Here is a 14321-nt window from a genome sequence, read left to right on the forward strand (position 1 = left end):
TAAGCCTTGGCCATGCATTATTCGTTTTAGATTTTTGATTTATGTTTCCTCCGAGACAGAGAACTTGCAATAGACACAGGATGCCCCTATTTTCTACATTCTGTACTCAGATTTTGGATGGAGACTCTGGCTACTGAAAGAGATTATTGAAATAACTGGCAAGCTAGGCATCCTGGCTTCAGCATGTCTAGCAACCAAAACACTTGAGAGCAGAAGTCAACCAGTATTTCAAAGTGAATAAACTGTCTTTTACCAGAGGTAATTAATTACTAAAGGGAATAGATAGTACTGCATAACAGTAATATTCTATATGATGGAATTACTGTTAATCCTTAGAAAACAGTTCTTCAGGACTCATGATGTTCTTGTCTTTTAAACACAATGGAATCTCTGTATAATATCTCTAGTCTAGGCACTGCTAAGACACACCTGTAAGTTCCCCATCTGAGCCTCCACAACTTTTCTGCATAGCTATTGACTCCATTTTGATTTCACAATGATCTCATGTTTTATGCAGACTTGAACTAGTTTTGATCTTTTCAGAGGTCCAAACATTTTAAGATTAATTTTTCCAGACACTCCTCGTTTATAGAACACTGCAGCTATGGACTTGATCCAGAGTATTTAGTTAGGATCTAGTAAGGTGTATGTGTGAAGGTAAGTATGAATTACAGAGGAAGCTTCTGTACAAAACTTTCCTAGAAAAAATTAAGGATTCCAAACTGCTTTGCTGAACAGATTTTAGTATATGTGTCTTGGTAACAAAAAAAAGCGCAAACAATTGCATATTTGGATGCCTTATATTTTTATTTATCTGAATTACAGAATATCAGCATCTCTTCTTTTTTAGACAAGACTGTGAGTTGTAGTGACAAACAATTAATCTGTTCCAGAATATTTGTTGGATCACTGTTAATTACAGATAAACATTGCTGCAAGTTGTAAGCAGCGTATACAATGAAAAGTGATTGTTTAATGACGAATGTGAAATTCTAGGAGAGAACAAAGCCTTCAGAACACATTAATACTTCTTTTAAAACTGTGGAATGAAGATCTTAAGAATTAATTTTGAGAATTAGTCTATGATCATGAGCAGACAGAGCTGGGGATATCAGATTGCCAACAGATAAGTATTTTCACATTGGAAAAACACATCAGTATCCACCTCAGTATTTTCTGGAAAAAAGTTTTGGCTTTTCTCTGTTCACAAAAGAATTTCTAAATAGTTTTCTTTATATAATTTATATTGTTTAGACTTTTAGTATTAAAATAATCCCAAATTCATTGATACAATTTTGTTTTCAGAGTCTTCAATTCCCCAGGCGAAAAAAAATGTTTCAATTGCTATCTAGCTTCAATTAAAATTTGGCTAGAAGGGGTTTTTTTCATTGGAAACATTAATCTGTTTCCATTCCAACTGCAGGCTAACATCCATGCTTTGGGATAAATAGCAATGAGCCTTCTCACAGTTTCTCAGAAGCTCTTTAAATAAACAATAATTGTGTATCAACAACCTCCTGATGTCAGAAGTTCTTTTTAAGAGGCATTCAGCCTGCTTTGTGGGTTAATATTTCTTCTCCAGATAATGTTTAGAATATGTCTATAAATGACATGAGATGAAATTCTACAAGAAGGAGCTATAGGAAGACAGAGTGTGTTGGAAAGTGAGAGTTAAACAGTACTAGGATTCTGTTTGTCTGTTCTGTCATAGCTTAGGAGACATTGCTGGACCTTGAGCTGCAAGTGGGATGTACCATGGAGCTGCCTAAGAGAAAGGGAAGAAAGTTCTGTTTAAGTTCTCTGTTATTAGAAGAGTGCTCTGAGTTGGTCTGTCCCACGTATGCTGACTGCCAATGGCCCCACTGGGATGATCCAAAAACCACAGGAAAACTTCACTTTGTGCCCTCTGGCTCTGCCCAGTGACTTGTTATTGGTGGAGAAATGGGATAGAGGGCACTGTGCTGGGGTTGCACCACGGGGAAAAAACTGCGTAGTGCATTTTTCTTAGAGAACTGAAGGTGTCACTAAAAATCATGAAGACAAATCTGTTCCCTGGAAGCCAGAAGAGGGAAAATCTGGGGAAGTGGTGAAAAAGATGAATCCTTTTCCAGTTGCAGAGTCTGATAAGCCAACATAACAGAAAGCAGGGTACTTTTTTATTGGTGTTAGATCTGTCTCGGTTCTTTATACATCTATGTCCTTAAAAAGTGCTAATTGTGGCTATAATTGGACTTAGTAAGTTCTCCTAGTAGTCATTATGGTAAGAACAGTCGAAAAGGTTCAATTTCCATCTGTTACTAGATCCATGGCTTGAATAGCAAACATTTTTTTTTCCCTTAAAATTGGCTTTGTTCCTTGTGTTACACTTGTTTGTCACTGTGTTCAGTATATAGAGGATAAATACATGTCAATGTAAAATGTTTTAAAATTATTTTAAAATGCTTCCTCCTGAATAGGTAGAACTTCTGATAGTCATAATTTCTGTTTCTTTCTCTAGATTCTCTAGTGGTGAATATTGCTTGTTGAAGTATTTTTTGTTCCATAATTCCTTCAGCTTGCTTTCCTTATAATTTAGGATCTCATGCTTTCTTAAGTCATGTCATAGAACATAATGGTATACTTAGTGGAAAGATATTGAAAATGTCTTGATAAGCATATTTTAATCGACATGATACTGAACACAGCAGAGAATGTAAGACAGTATTGCAATAGTTCTCCATTCACTCTACATCTTTCAGTTTCCTCCCTTTCAATTTTGACATAAAGTAATGTTTTAAGTTTCATCCTGGGCTGGAAGACAGAATTTCTGGGAGTATTTGCAGTCAATGATCTGTCATAGTGTCAAAGAGTACATCAAGTATTTAATAAGACAATTACCAATGAACCACATTCTTTTTCTTTAACAATGGGAAATGAGCACTTTATCACTTTTAACAATGAACAATCATCTCTTACCTTTCTACCAGGAAGCGTTATCAAAGAAATCATTAAATATCTCCTTAAAGGGGAAAAAGCAAGTAGGAAATCGAGAAAGAGATGGCCACACAAATGGATAGCAGCAGGCTGAATCTAAAAGGTCAGTGTGTCTCTCTCTCTATACAATCTAGTACACTCTTATTGGGCTAGGGGTTGTTGATCTCAGCCTCTGAATGACCCTTAAATTGTGAATTATTTTAGAAAAAAAATCTTTCCAATATCAAACTATTGCTGGTTTCGATTTCAAAAGAAGTTTAATTTGCATGCAGTGGTGTGGTGTGCCTACACTTCCTGAATTGGAGGAAACACTGATCATTTATCCATCTGCAGAAGCAGTGTGAGGGCTAACTTCAAAACTGATTTGAGGAAGTTGTGTAATGGCCAAAATGGAAAATGCAATTACTTTTTGTCAAACATCTGTGGAAATATGAATTATGTTATCATGAAATGTGTTAAAAAATGTTTTGCAGAATTTATTACTTTGCTGATTTATGTCCTGTTGTACAAGGTGTTAACTCCGGAAATAGTTTGTGCCTCTGTCTTGCTAACTCTTTCTCATCTATCATCTATCAGTGTTCTCTGGCAGTCTTGTCTTGAAAAATGTATGTTAGATAACCTGATAATGCAGCTGGAAGCTTAATGCCATAGTTGAGTTTAACTTCTATGGGAAACAACATTGATAAAGAAAAGTTCACTTTCCCAATTGATTTTCCACTTTTGCCAAGTTTCTGTACCTTGTTTAACATCTTCAGCAGACATCTGAAGGACTAATACTTTCTAATTTTTAATATTTTTTTAAAAAAGGGCTTAGATTCGTTTTAAATCATTTGTATTCTACCAAAGCCATAAATAAAGCATCATGCACATCTGCCTGTCTTTCTCTACCAGAAAAAGCTCTATGCAGAGCTTTCCCACTTTCATTTTTCACTTCATCTTTATTGGCTGAAAACCAAACGCCTTCTTGTTTACTTTGGCAGGCAGTTGAAGGTTATGACTGAGCCCCTCCATTTTCTTTCTTTGTTACATTTACAGTAGTGATCAAAACCATGAAGTTTCCTTTATGTAGTTCTTTGCTGAGAATTCCTGTGAAATAACATTGTGGACATAACTGCTCTTGGCATTTACTGCCGAAATTTAATTATCTGATGTCTGTGTCATATTATCACTTATTCATTTCAGTCTCTTCTTATAATAGGGTCATATTGTGCCTGTAACCACATTTTCATTACTTGTCTTTGACACCTTTCTCTTTCAGCTAAACATCTCTTGAAGTGGCATGGAACACAATAGTCAAAGTTTCATTGCACCATCACTAACCTTTACACAGTTTATATTGCTTTCCAGCTTTTTTCTCTGCTGTATTTGATTCTCAGTTTGACGACTTTCTGTGTGAGTTGTAAAACTAATTTGTTTTCCAAATATATCAGTGGGTTTTGCATCACACTTATGTTAACTACAATGTAATGTATATTTCTCAGATTCAATATTTGAGTTTTGCAGTTTGTCATAATAATGAAAAAGAAAGCAAGGATTTTATCTATCTAGTTCATTTCACTATTTTTTTTCTTGGAGATTATAATACTGTTGAGTTTCTAGTACAGCAAATGGAATATAAAATTTCATATAGATAACTTAGATGAAAATATTTTTTGTGAGAAATAGAATTGTCTAAAAATTTTCTACAAATGTTATAAGATACAAGGAACATATTTGTGTTTTATTGTATGTGAATGTTTTTAGTTGGTTGACAGATACTTTTTGTTCTGTTAGTGAAATGGTATTTGCAGCACTAAGCTGTTTGAGAATTCATTGTGCTACTTGGAATATTTAATATTGTGGAATACTTGGAATATTGAAAAATATTATGCTTGCACTCATATTCACATGTCTAATATGCCTCATATGTCTAATAAATACTTGTTAATTATCATAGTAAGTGATAAATACATAAGCATATAATATGTGTGAGTAATTGAGACAAATGATGACTTACCTCCTGAAAGAATGTGCCACTGTTTGTGGAAACTCCACCTAGACTTACCTTTTACAGACCTGAATTTGTGGGGAGAGGATTTTTACTGCACGTGCACCAAAAATTTTGCTGGCAATTTTCCCCATCCCCATCCAGCACCACAGGAATGGCTCGTTGCCTTAAAGAAATACAAAGGAACAAGTGAAGGGAAAAGTCACTAAATGCCAGAATGAGAACAACCACAAGACTGAAAAAGAAAGAAAAATAAAACATTCAAAATTTCATAACAAACTGGAATTCAGATGGAGGTCAAACTGAAGGAAATAATAAAAGAGAAATCAAGAAGTACAGAATAATGTATTCATGTATGCTGATATATATTCAAAAGCAGTGATTAGTGATCCAAATTTGTAGATTTCTGCCACAAACTCCTATCTGGGAGATTTTGGCCATCTTCCTATGAGAAGGCAAGACTTTTAGAAAGCATGGAATTCTCACAGCTGAAAAGAGACTTAAATGTTGGCACACAGATGCTCCATTGGCTTCTTAAGCTGTTGATCTAAAAACATTTCTTATTCCAGCAAAGGAATATATGGTAGAGTTGCAGGCTGTGGATCATCTCCACTTTCTCCTGCAAGAGAGAAGACTTCAGGAAACTGAGTTTTTATGGAATGTAGAGCCATAGGAGAGGGTTCTTCTCCTTGAGTCTGCCAGGGAGAGGAAAAAGAAAATGGTGAACTGGTCAGAAGTTCAGTGTCATTAGTTAAATACAGGGGATGTCAAGGATGTTTTCTTTATATTGCCTTTCAATTATGAAAAGCCAGTTTTGAAAGGATATTAAGTCCTGTCCTGAGATATATTATATGCTTAAAAATCCTACTGACCTCGCTGTAAATTTGTAATCCTGTGTAGGAGGTCAACCAGTTCATTTTTATGAACTCATTGCCTTGTTTTCCTTTGAGGTTGACTCCTGAACTACCCAGCAACAGAGTTCACTGTCTAGAATTTGCCTTTGCAGTCTAGTCTTAGCTTATCCCAGAACCAACATCTGTGTTCTTCCTTTAAATTCTCATTTGAGGGAAGCTGGCTCACTTGGCAGACAGAGTTACTGGGACAAATATAACTGGACCTCAATGTAATTCCCTCATGGGCAGATGTAGGCTGACATTTTTGCTACTTGTTGTTTGGCAAAAGGTCTTGTGAGGCCAGATTGGTTGTTGCCCATATTATGAAGCATTATAGATTATATGCAGTAGGACCAATAGAAATACATGAAACCTGAAAAATAGAGAATCCATCATGCTTTTGCATCTGTGAATTTTCATTGGTTTGTGACGTAACCATTTGATTTTGGCATTGTACTCGTGTTCATGTCAATAAGTAAGATAGCAAAACCTCTTGGGAATTACTGTCTCTTAATCAAGCCCATCATTAAACTGTGTGTGCAGAAATGGGCCTAGAGACTGGAGTTCCTGCCAAAACCCCAGAAGCCAGAAAAGAACATCATGATTTTAAAAAACATTCCTGTAAGACATTTACCAGTGTTTATGCAAGTCTTAGTCCATCATGCTTTCAGTTGATTGAGAGCATAAGGTGCTGTGTTTCCTGTGAGTCAAGAGAAGCCTCTGGAGAAGCAGATAGGAGTGATGCCTTTTTTCACCTTCATGTCATATGATCTTAAATTTCCTCAAGGATTCCCTTGGATCCTCCTCTGGACTTCTGCAGTCTGCAAAATCCTGATTAAGCAAGGTCTCCTATTTGTTTTAATAGCTTTGGATTTCACTCCAAAAATACCACACTATGTTTGGAGTACCTGTGGACATTCATTTTAAATTGTCATCTGAAATGTGTTTACTGCATGCTCCTAGACTGAAATGTGTTTATTGTTATGTGCATAGAACATGCATTGTTATATAAATGTTTAATGTATGTATAAGCTTTATTATTTTTTTTCTTGTTGCATTTCCTTGTTGCTAAAAATGGTTCAGTCTAATTTGTGGGCATATTGTAAGAATACATGCAAACAAACACATTATATCAGTATTGGTATAAGCACAAACCTAATGGAAGCATCCACTTCATGGTCTGGCTCTGGCAAATATTTACTCTCACATGGTCACTGTATTTCAACAGACTGTGAGTGTATTATATGCACATAGAAATATACTGTCAGCTGTAAGGATCTAAAATTGAAAATCAGATCTCTAATCTTACATTTTCTGCATTTCCAGATTTTTTTCTACTTTTCCCTCTAATTTGAGCAAAGTTTGAAATTAAATTGTTGTCTTTGAAATTAAATAAATTGCAGAAAACACTAATTAGGCACAAATCAATTTTTTAACTCTTGTACAAAATTTGAGCCTATAATCAGAAGTGGCAAGGTCCAAAAAGAGTAGCTCAGGAACTAAACTGACCTGAAATGCATTCTTTTTACTGACTTATGTATCTTTCTCGAATGAAAAAAACCCAACCAAACAAAGCTCAACAAACAATCCACACAATTGGTGCACAGATGGTACAGAGCAGAACCAGATTCCTCTGCAGAACTGTAAAGCTTTCATGCCATGCAGTTTCTACACAGATACAGATTTTACCCATCCATCTGAGCTGCTAAGTTTTTGTGCACCGAGTGTGAGACTCATAGATTTGGCTCCAGAATGCACTCACCCCCACAGATAGGGGTATGTCTTACAGACTTTCCTAGCACAGTGCCAGAATCTGTCTCCTGCTGCATGACCTGATCTACCAGCTGCAGGTGCTTGGCAGCTCCTCTCATCCCTGTCTCCCAAGTGCTGCTCTGCCCAGTGGGACAGTCTGCATGGCCCCCAGCTCCTGCCCAGCTGCCAGGCTCCAGGGAACCTCCTCCCAGGGGTGTTTCTTTCCTGGCTGCAGCACAGCAGCTTTGGCCTCTTTCCCACCACGAACCCCAACATGCAGATATGTCATCTGCACAGGACCAGTCCACAGTTTTGTCTTGTTCATTGGAAAAGAAGAAACATGAGAGGATGGAGCCATTTTTAAGTGAAGCTATGCAAAGCTACAGTCAGATTTTTTTTTTGCCAGAGCTTGATGATTTGAAAAATTTGTTCCCATATTTCTTCCAGCCTGTATCAAATATTCTGGAAAGTCATCTGCTTCTTCCAACATCTTTTTGGTCCTCTGTTGTATCTGGATAAATGTATCTGAGGACTGCTGGTTTAGTGCAGTTCTACTTTCATACTAATAATGCACTAAATTGTCATTATTTCCCAGACAACAAAAATAAATATTTCATTTGTTGTTCCATAACTTATTCCACTCATGTGGTTTCTTAAATTTTTGCTTATTTCAGGTCTGGCTCAGCCATATTTCATCAGGCAAAGCTGCCACCAAAGCTTGATGGGAGATTTGTCCAAGTAAAGGCTTTAGGATTTGACATGTATTATTTTGCTGTGTGTTTGTGCTGTTTCTGTCTTTCATTTGATTTGGAACATAGATAATTATATTCTAGATTTAAAACAACAACTTTTTTTTTTTTTGTACAAATAAAATATTTGTTTTACTATACAACGCCTGGAAACACCTTCAAAGAGGTGATTTTAGTATCTTATAATTTTCTGTACACCATAAATAGTTACTTGGAATGTGCTTCTAGTTGTCTCCCCTAAAAGGAAAAAAATACTGACCAAAAGAATTTAAAGTGCTTAAGAGTTTTAACCACAAAGGATACACAGAGAGGCTAGAATGGCACATGGTGCTGAGCCTGTCAGATTCTTAAAATACCACCAATTTGGTGGTCTATAATCCTGTCACTCTTTTCATGTATCTGAAAAAAATGCTTAACATCCTTGTTAATTGAAACTATAGCTTTCAGGCAAGAGATTTGATTTTTTCCAGTATTAATGTTATAAAATCAGGGAGGATTTAGAGTAAGAGCATAGGACTCTACTTTCTAAAAAACATACTGAAGATTTATAAAAAGATTTTCCAAAGCAGTTTAATCAGAAGGGTTCTCTTGTATGTCATGTTATCCACAATTTCTCTTTTCCCATTTTTACTGTAGAACTTTACAATCTTTGTGTTTTAAAATCCATGTGCTCCTTTTTCTTCCTGCCCATGAGAATTAGTTCTTTCTCTGTGATTTCATTCCATCAAACTTTTTATGATGTCACAAAAGATTAGATACAGAGAAAACCTGAGGATTAATCAAAATTAGTGCTCAGAATTTCACAGGATTGAGATCACTGATAGAATTGCAGTCATGTTGAGGCATAATTTTCTAGCAAAAGCCTTTGAGCTTTAAGTGTGAAGTGGTCCAAGAATATATGAAGCATAAGGATGAATATTTCAAAATAATATGTTTTCCAACATTTTCTCTGAAGAGTCAGTTATACAATTCCAAAAAAAAAAAAAAGATTCTTGTTTTAAAATCTAAGAATAGAAGGATTTTAAACCAGAAATGATGGTACTAAATAGCATATAATCTACAGTGTATGACCCTTATTCTGGATTAACTTGGAGCTTTGTAATCGTTATCACAATCATCTTATAATTATTTATTCCAATATATTTATTCAGAAATTTCTGCTTGTCTTCACTTATCTAAGTCTTAAAAGAAAAATGATATAGAAACAATAGGACCAATGAAGAAGTAAATTGCAATCCACATTAATCTTACTTGTTGAGCTACACATGGTTTGTGTTGCAGTTTGGGTTTGAGTGATTTGTTTGGTTATTTTGGTGAGAAATCAAGTCCTCTCCTCAACAGCAACAGTAGAGACAGAGAGGAAGGATCAAACCACTCTGAATTTCAGTAGGTGCATTAGTCAGCCTGCCAGTCTTTCAATATAACCAGTTTACTCTTTATACAAACCATTCTTAGGTTCTTTCACTGAATAAGTGGAGACAGAAGAGGTGCTTCTTTCAGCAGACCAGCTGGGGGGAAACTACCTTTATCACCTTCTGCTATATAGCACGTGCTTGCAGATGTCCTTATCCACTTCTCATCAATGAAATTGTAGGAAATAATTGTTGAGGACAGGAATCCTGAGAATTTCTAACATGCATGTTGAGTCTATTTGATCCTGACAATAAGGTCAGACCTTCATTCCACTGAGGTCTATGCATATCCTTGAAACCTTTTCTCCATCTGACAGCAGCAAGGTGTACAGGAGGTTGAAAGTGGGCATCCTTCCACTAAAGGGGGTCATCCTTGGATTAGCACAGGATGTTTGTATAATGGGAAAAATGAAATCTTAAAAATCTCTGTCAACCTCCATCACTGAAATGAGAAGAGGACCACATCACAAATGTGACACTTATGTCATTTTGAAGGCTGACCATAGATTCCTGTATGCAAACACTGTGTGCATTTGATCTTTGTAGATACTGGCAGACTCTAATCTGGGAAAACAGCTGAGAAATTAGTGTTTTCTTAAATGGGACAACTAGCTTTGGTGATGTGTTTTGGTTTGATGCTTGTCACATTTTAGATTCCATACAAAACAACCTGCCTGCACTGTGATGTGATATCCCTCCAACTTCTGCTCCCTCATTGGATGGAATGGGTTTTCTTCTATCATCTATTCTTTCTTCATTTCCAGACTAATAAGGTTTTAGAAAAGTCTTGTAACAGTGTTCATAAGCTCTTGTCACGTATCATATATTACACAACTCTCCTAGGTATTCCTTGATTTCCAGGTTTTCCAAACATCTCTCTCCCAGATATTTTTGAATTATTATTTCCTTCAGCTTGCATTTTTCCAGAATGAATCTCATTTTGGGTGATTTCCAAAGCCCATTGAGGTCAGAAGAATGTCTCCTCTTTACTTCAGTGAGCTTTGGATTTGTTCCTTTATTTCCTATTTCCAGAAGCCAAATTCTGCACACCTTATTGTTTAATAGGAATTTTGTATCAGCAAGGCAAGCAGTGTTGGCTTCCATAGTCTGGTATTTTCAGACTCCTTTGCAAAGTATTTCACTCTTTTCACTAACATTTATAATGGCACAACATAATTTAAAAATATAAGTGCTGTTTATCTGTCACCATGGATAGCTAACGGAAATCTTAAGTAATACTTAAGTGAGTGAACTCTGTTGCATTTGGTACCACCTCTTTCCAAACTTGATATATGTTCTTCCATTACCTTTTGCTTTGGTCTTTTAATTACTTTGCAGTTCATAAGGCTTTGTAAGGGTTTGGGAAAATATGAATAATTTGTGGGTAAAGTTTTGAAAGGCATTGTAATCAGATATAGAGTCCAGTTACAGGTTGTATTTTACGTATAACATCTCTTGCCCAGATTCAGGAAAGTGCTTCAACATGTGCTTAAGTCTATCCCCGTTAATAAATGCAACTAGATTCTTAAATGCAATTGTGTAAGTGGGACTTCAATCTCATTAAAACTTAAGGAATACTTTATCTTCATTCCTGAATAGGGAGATCTTTTCAAATAGTGTCTTTTATATATTATCAGTTCTTTTCGATGAAAAATTCCAAACTGATCCAGATAGACTATTCATCACTGCATTATGGTTATCTCTGAAGTGAGAGTACTATAGATCTTGCCAGGATCTGTGAGTTCAATTTAAAACTGGAGCAAGCTTAGCAAAGGGCCACCAAGACAGTCAGGGATTGAAGGATTTGCCTCAGGAGGAGAAGCTGAGGCTTGTTCAACGTGGAGAAGATATGGCTTTCAGGGGGTCTTGGAAGATGGAGCCTGTGCTGCATAGTGGGATGATTAGAGATAATGGGCAGGAGTTGAAAAAAAGAAAAGGTCAGGCTGGATTTAAGGAAAAGCTTTTTTGCAGTTTGGCAGTCAAGAACAGATCAGGATCTCAGGAATCAGAAGAGATTGCTAAGAGAAATTGTGCAGTCCTTGAAGGTTTTCAAGACCAAGCTCTATATGAATAAGTTGGACAGATCTCACAGCTGACCCTGCTTTCAGCTGTAGGCTGGACTGGATAAACTTCAGAGGTACCTTCCAACCTGAATTATCCTGTGATCTTTTGATCCTATTCATTTTCTACTGTTGCTTATGGTCCTAGTCTGCTCTTGATCTCTCACTGGGTCCATAAATTTTTTTTTCCTAATAGCATGGATCCAATTGCTTTTCTGGAAGGAGAAGAGATAGTGGAAAGCAAGTACTGGAATTCCTTGGACTTCCTTGTGAAAAGTATTAACCGTATTTCTCTCTTTGGAATTTATTTCATTTCTCAGTACCTGTTCCTCTTGCCATACCAGTTTAATTGTCAGTGGTTCATAAATCATCTTAGTAATTCTTCTGTGATCTGTGGATGCATATGCCCTCCTTTCAGTTTATATTTTTTCCTAGCTGTTTATTAAGTACTTATTATAAATAAATGTAGCAGTAAGATTCTGCCGCTCTAGTTGCTCAGGCATATTTTCTTTTTCCTTACTTTTCTTGTTTAATATGATTGTTTTAATTATTCCTTTATTCTTCCATTTTTCCTCTTTAATATTTTGTCAATTTGAGTGATATTTCACAGAATCATGGATCATGGAATGGTTGGGGTTGGAAGGAACCTCTGGAGGGCATCTGGTACCATCCCTTTTCTCCAGCAGGACCAAATGGAGAAACTTGCCCCTGTCCAAATGACTTTTGAATATGTTCATGAATAGAGACTCCACAACTTCTCTGGCAAATCTGTGCCATCACTCAGGGACCCTCACAGGAAAAACAGTTTCCTGATGTTCAGATGGAAACTCCCAGGTTCCAGTTGATACCCATTGCCTCTTGTCCTATTCACTGGCCATCACTGAAAACCTGCACACCTTCAGGTGTTTATTTACACTAGGAACCTTCTTTTCCCCAGGTTATACAGTTTTCTCTGGGCATTTTTTAGTGCATGGGGTTATTTTAAGACATTTTAATTTCATACATAACAGAGGGCCTGCAAGGGTAAAGAATAGCAGCTGAAGAAATCTAAAAACAGGTAGTTAATATAAACTATTCATATGCCTAGAGCTTTAGTTGGGCTGTATGTAAAATTACAGATTGACTGAGCTGGTGAAGGCAATTTTTCAGACCATGGTTCAGCGCTTTACTACCAAAAACTTGAAGATTAATATAAAATCCTCTATTAAAATTAGGTGGGGATTTTTCAGTATTTTTCCTCATCTGTCAGTAAAGGTTTTAGTTTCAGCCTAGGTTTGTCTGGGGCAGGACACTTCAGTTTTTTGTTTCAGTATCTACTACAAGTGCACAAACCTCTTGAAAGATATTTCAGGGATCAATAACCAACAAGGACATACTCTACCCAGGAAAGTTAATCTATGAAGAGGTAATTCTAGACAGATAATGTTTATACACAGGAGATATTAGGAATTTCTCAAAGGCAGCTTTTGTGGTGTCTACTCAAAACATGTAATGAACAAACAGATCCTGATTTGGTCAGTGAATGAATGTGTTTGTTTTTCAAAAAATAAATTTATACTTTGTAAAATAAAGTCACCCCAAGTGGAAACAAGAAAGAGAAATTCTTTTACACCTCCTGAAGGGGGGGAAAGATGCAATTTAAAACTACTTTGGGTTATTTGAAATGTACTGTTTGGTTAAAATAAAGACAATCAGTTCAAACACTTGCATTTTTTTATACTGTGAAAATTTGAACCTTTCTTTTCCAGAAATGTCTGATTGAAATATATCTACATTTTAAAAGTTTTTTCCACTTTCCCAAGAAATGCATACATTTAATTTAATTTCTTTGAAGAAGGGGTTCAATGGAAATGAAAGTTTTCTGGTAGAGAACTATCTGACATATTTTTAGCATTTTGTGTAATTCCTTTAACTGAAATATCTCAGTTTTCATTCTATGATAGTTATATAGAAAATTAGTTTATATTTATGAAGCACTTAAAGAAAGAGAAGATTAATCTCTGAATGGAATTATAAAAACTATTGTGGTAGTCCAAAAGGCACCAATGAAATTAAAAGACACTGACAGGAATACCCTGAATCATGGACATAAATTAATATTTCATTTAATTAAGTCATTAAAATCTCTGTAGACTTTGTTGTTCAGAGTTATATCAGGCAGGCATTATGTGCAAAATGTCTACACAACTTTTTCTTCCCTACTTAGAAATGGCATTTGAATTCATCTGTCACTTGACCATCAAGTGATTTGGGACTGCGAGGTGCTTCTGTACTCTGCCTCACACAACTTTGGTTTTGACTATCCTGAGTAATTTTGGATCACCAGCAGAACATATAAAGTTTCTATTTACTCTGTGTCTGAGGTTACTCAGGAGTGGGAGCAGCAGAGATTCCAGCAGAGACCTTGTAACACCCTGTGAGCAGCTTCTTCCCTTCTGACAACTGGCTGCTCATCCCTTCCTCTCCCTCCTAACTTGAAAAAAGCTAATAATATT

The 14321-nt window shown here is 36.1% G+C and overlaps 1 protein-coding gene across 2 annotated transcripts in view; it reads right to left on the reverse strand.

Moving 5' to 3' along the window:
• Window positions 1-14321, reverse strand: part of DIO3 (iodothyronine deiodinase 3) — a 114778-nt gene that overhangs the window by 14947 nt on the left and 85510 nt on the right. For both annotated transcript variants that reach the window (XR_011679124.1, XR_011679123.1), the window contains one exon: window positions 5018-5126. The gene's annotated coding sequence lies outside the window, so the exon portion shown is untranslated. The remainder of the gene's footprint in view (window positions 1-5017; window positions 5127-14321) is intronic.

The sequence above is a fragment of the Agelaius tricolor genome, unplaced genomic scaffold (genome assembly GCF_023055355.1).
Source record: "Agelaius tricolor isolate 1412-34295 unplaced genomic scaffold, bAgeTri1.0.p SCAF_5, whole genome shotgun sequence".
In the NCBI taxonomy this organism is placed as follows: Eukaryota; Metazoa; Chordata; class Aves; order Passeriformes; family Icteridae; genus Agelaius; species Agelaius tricolor.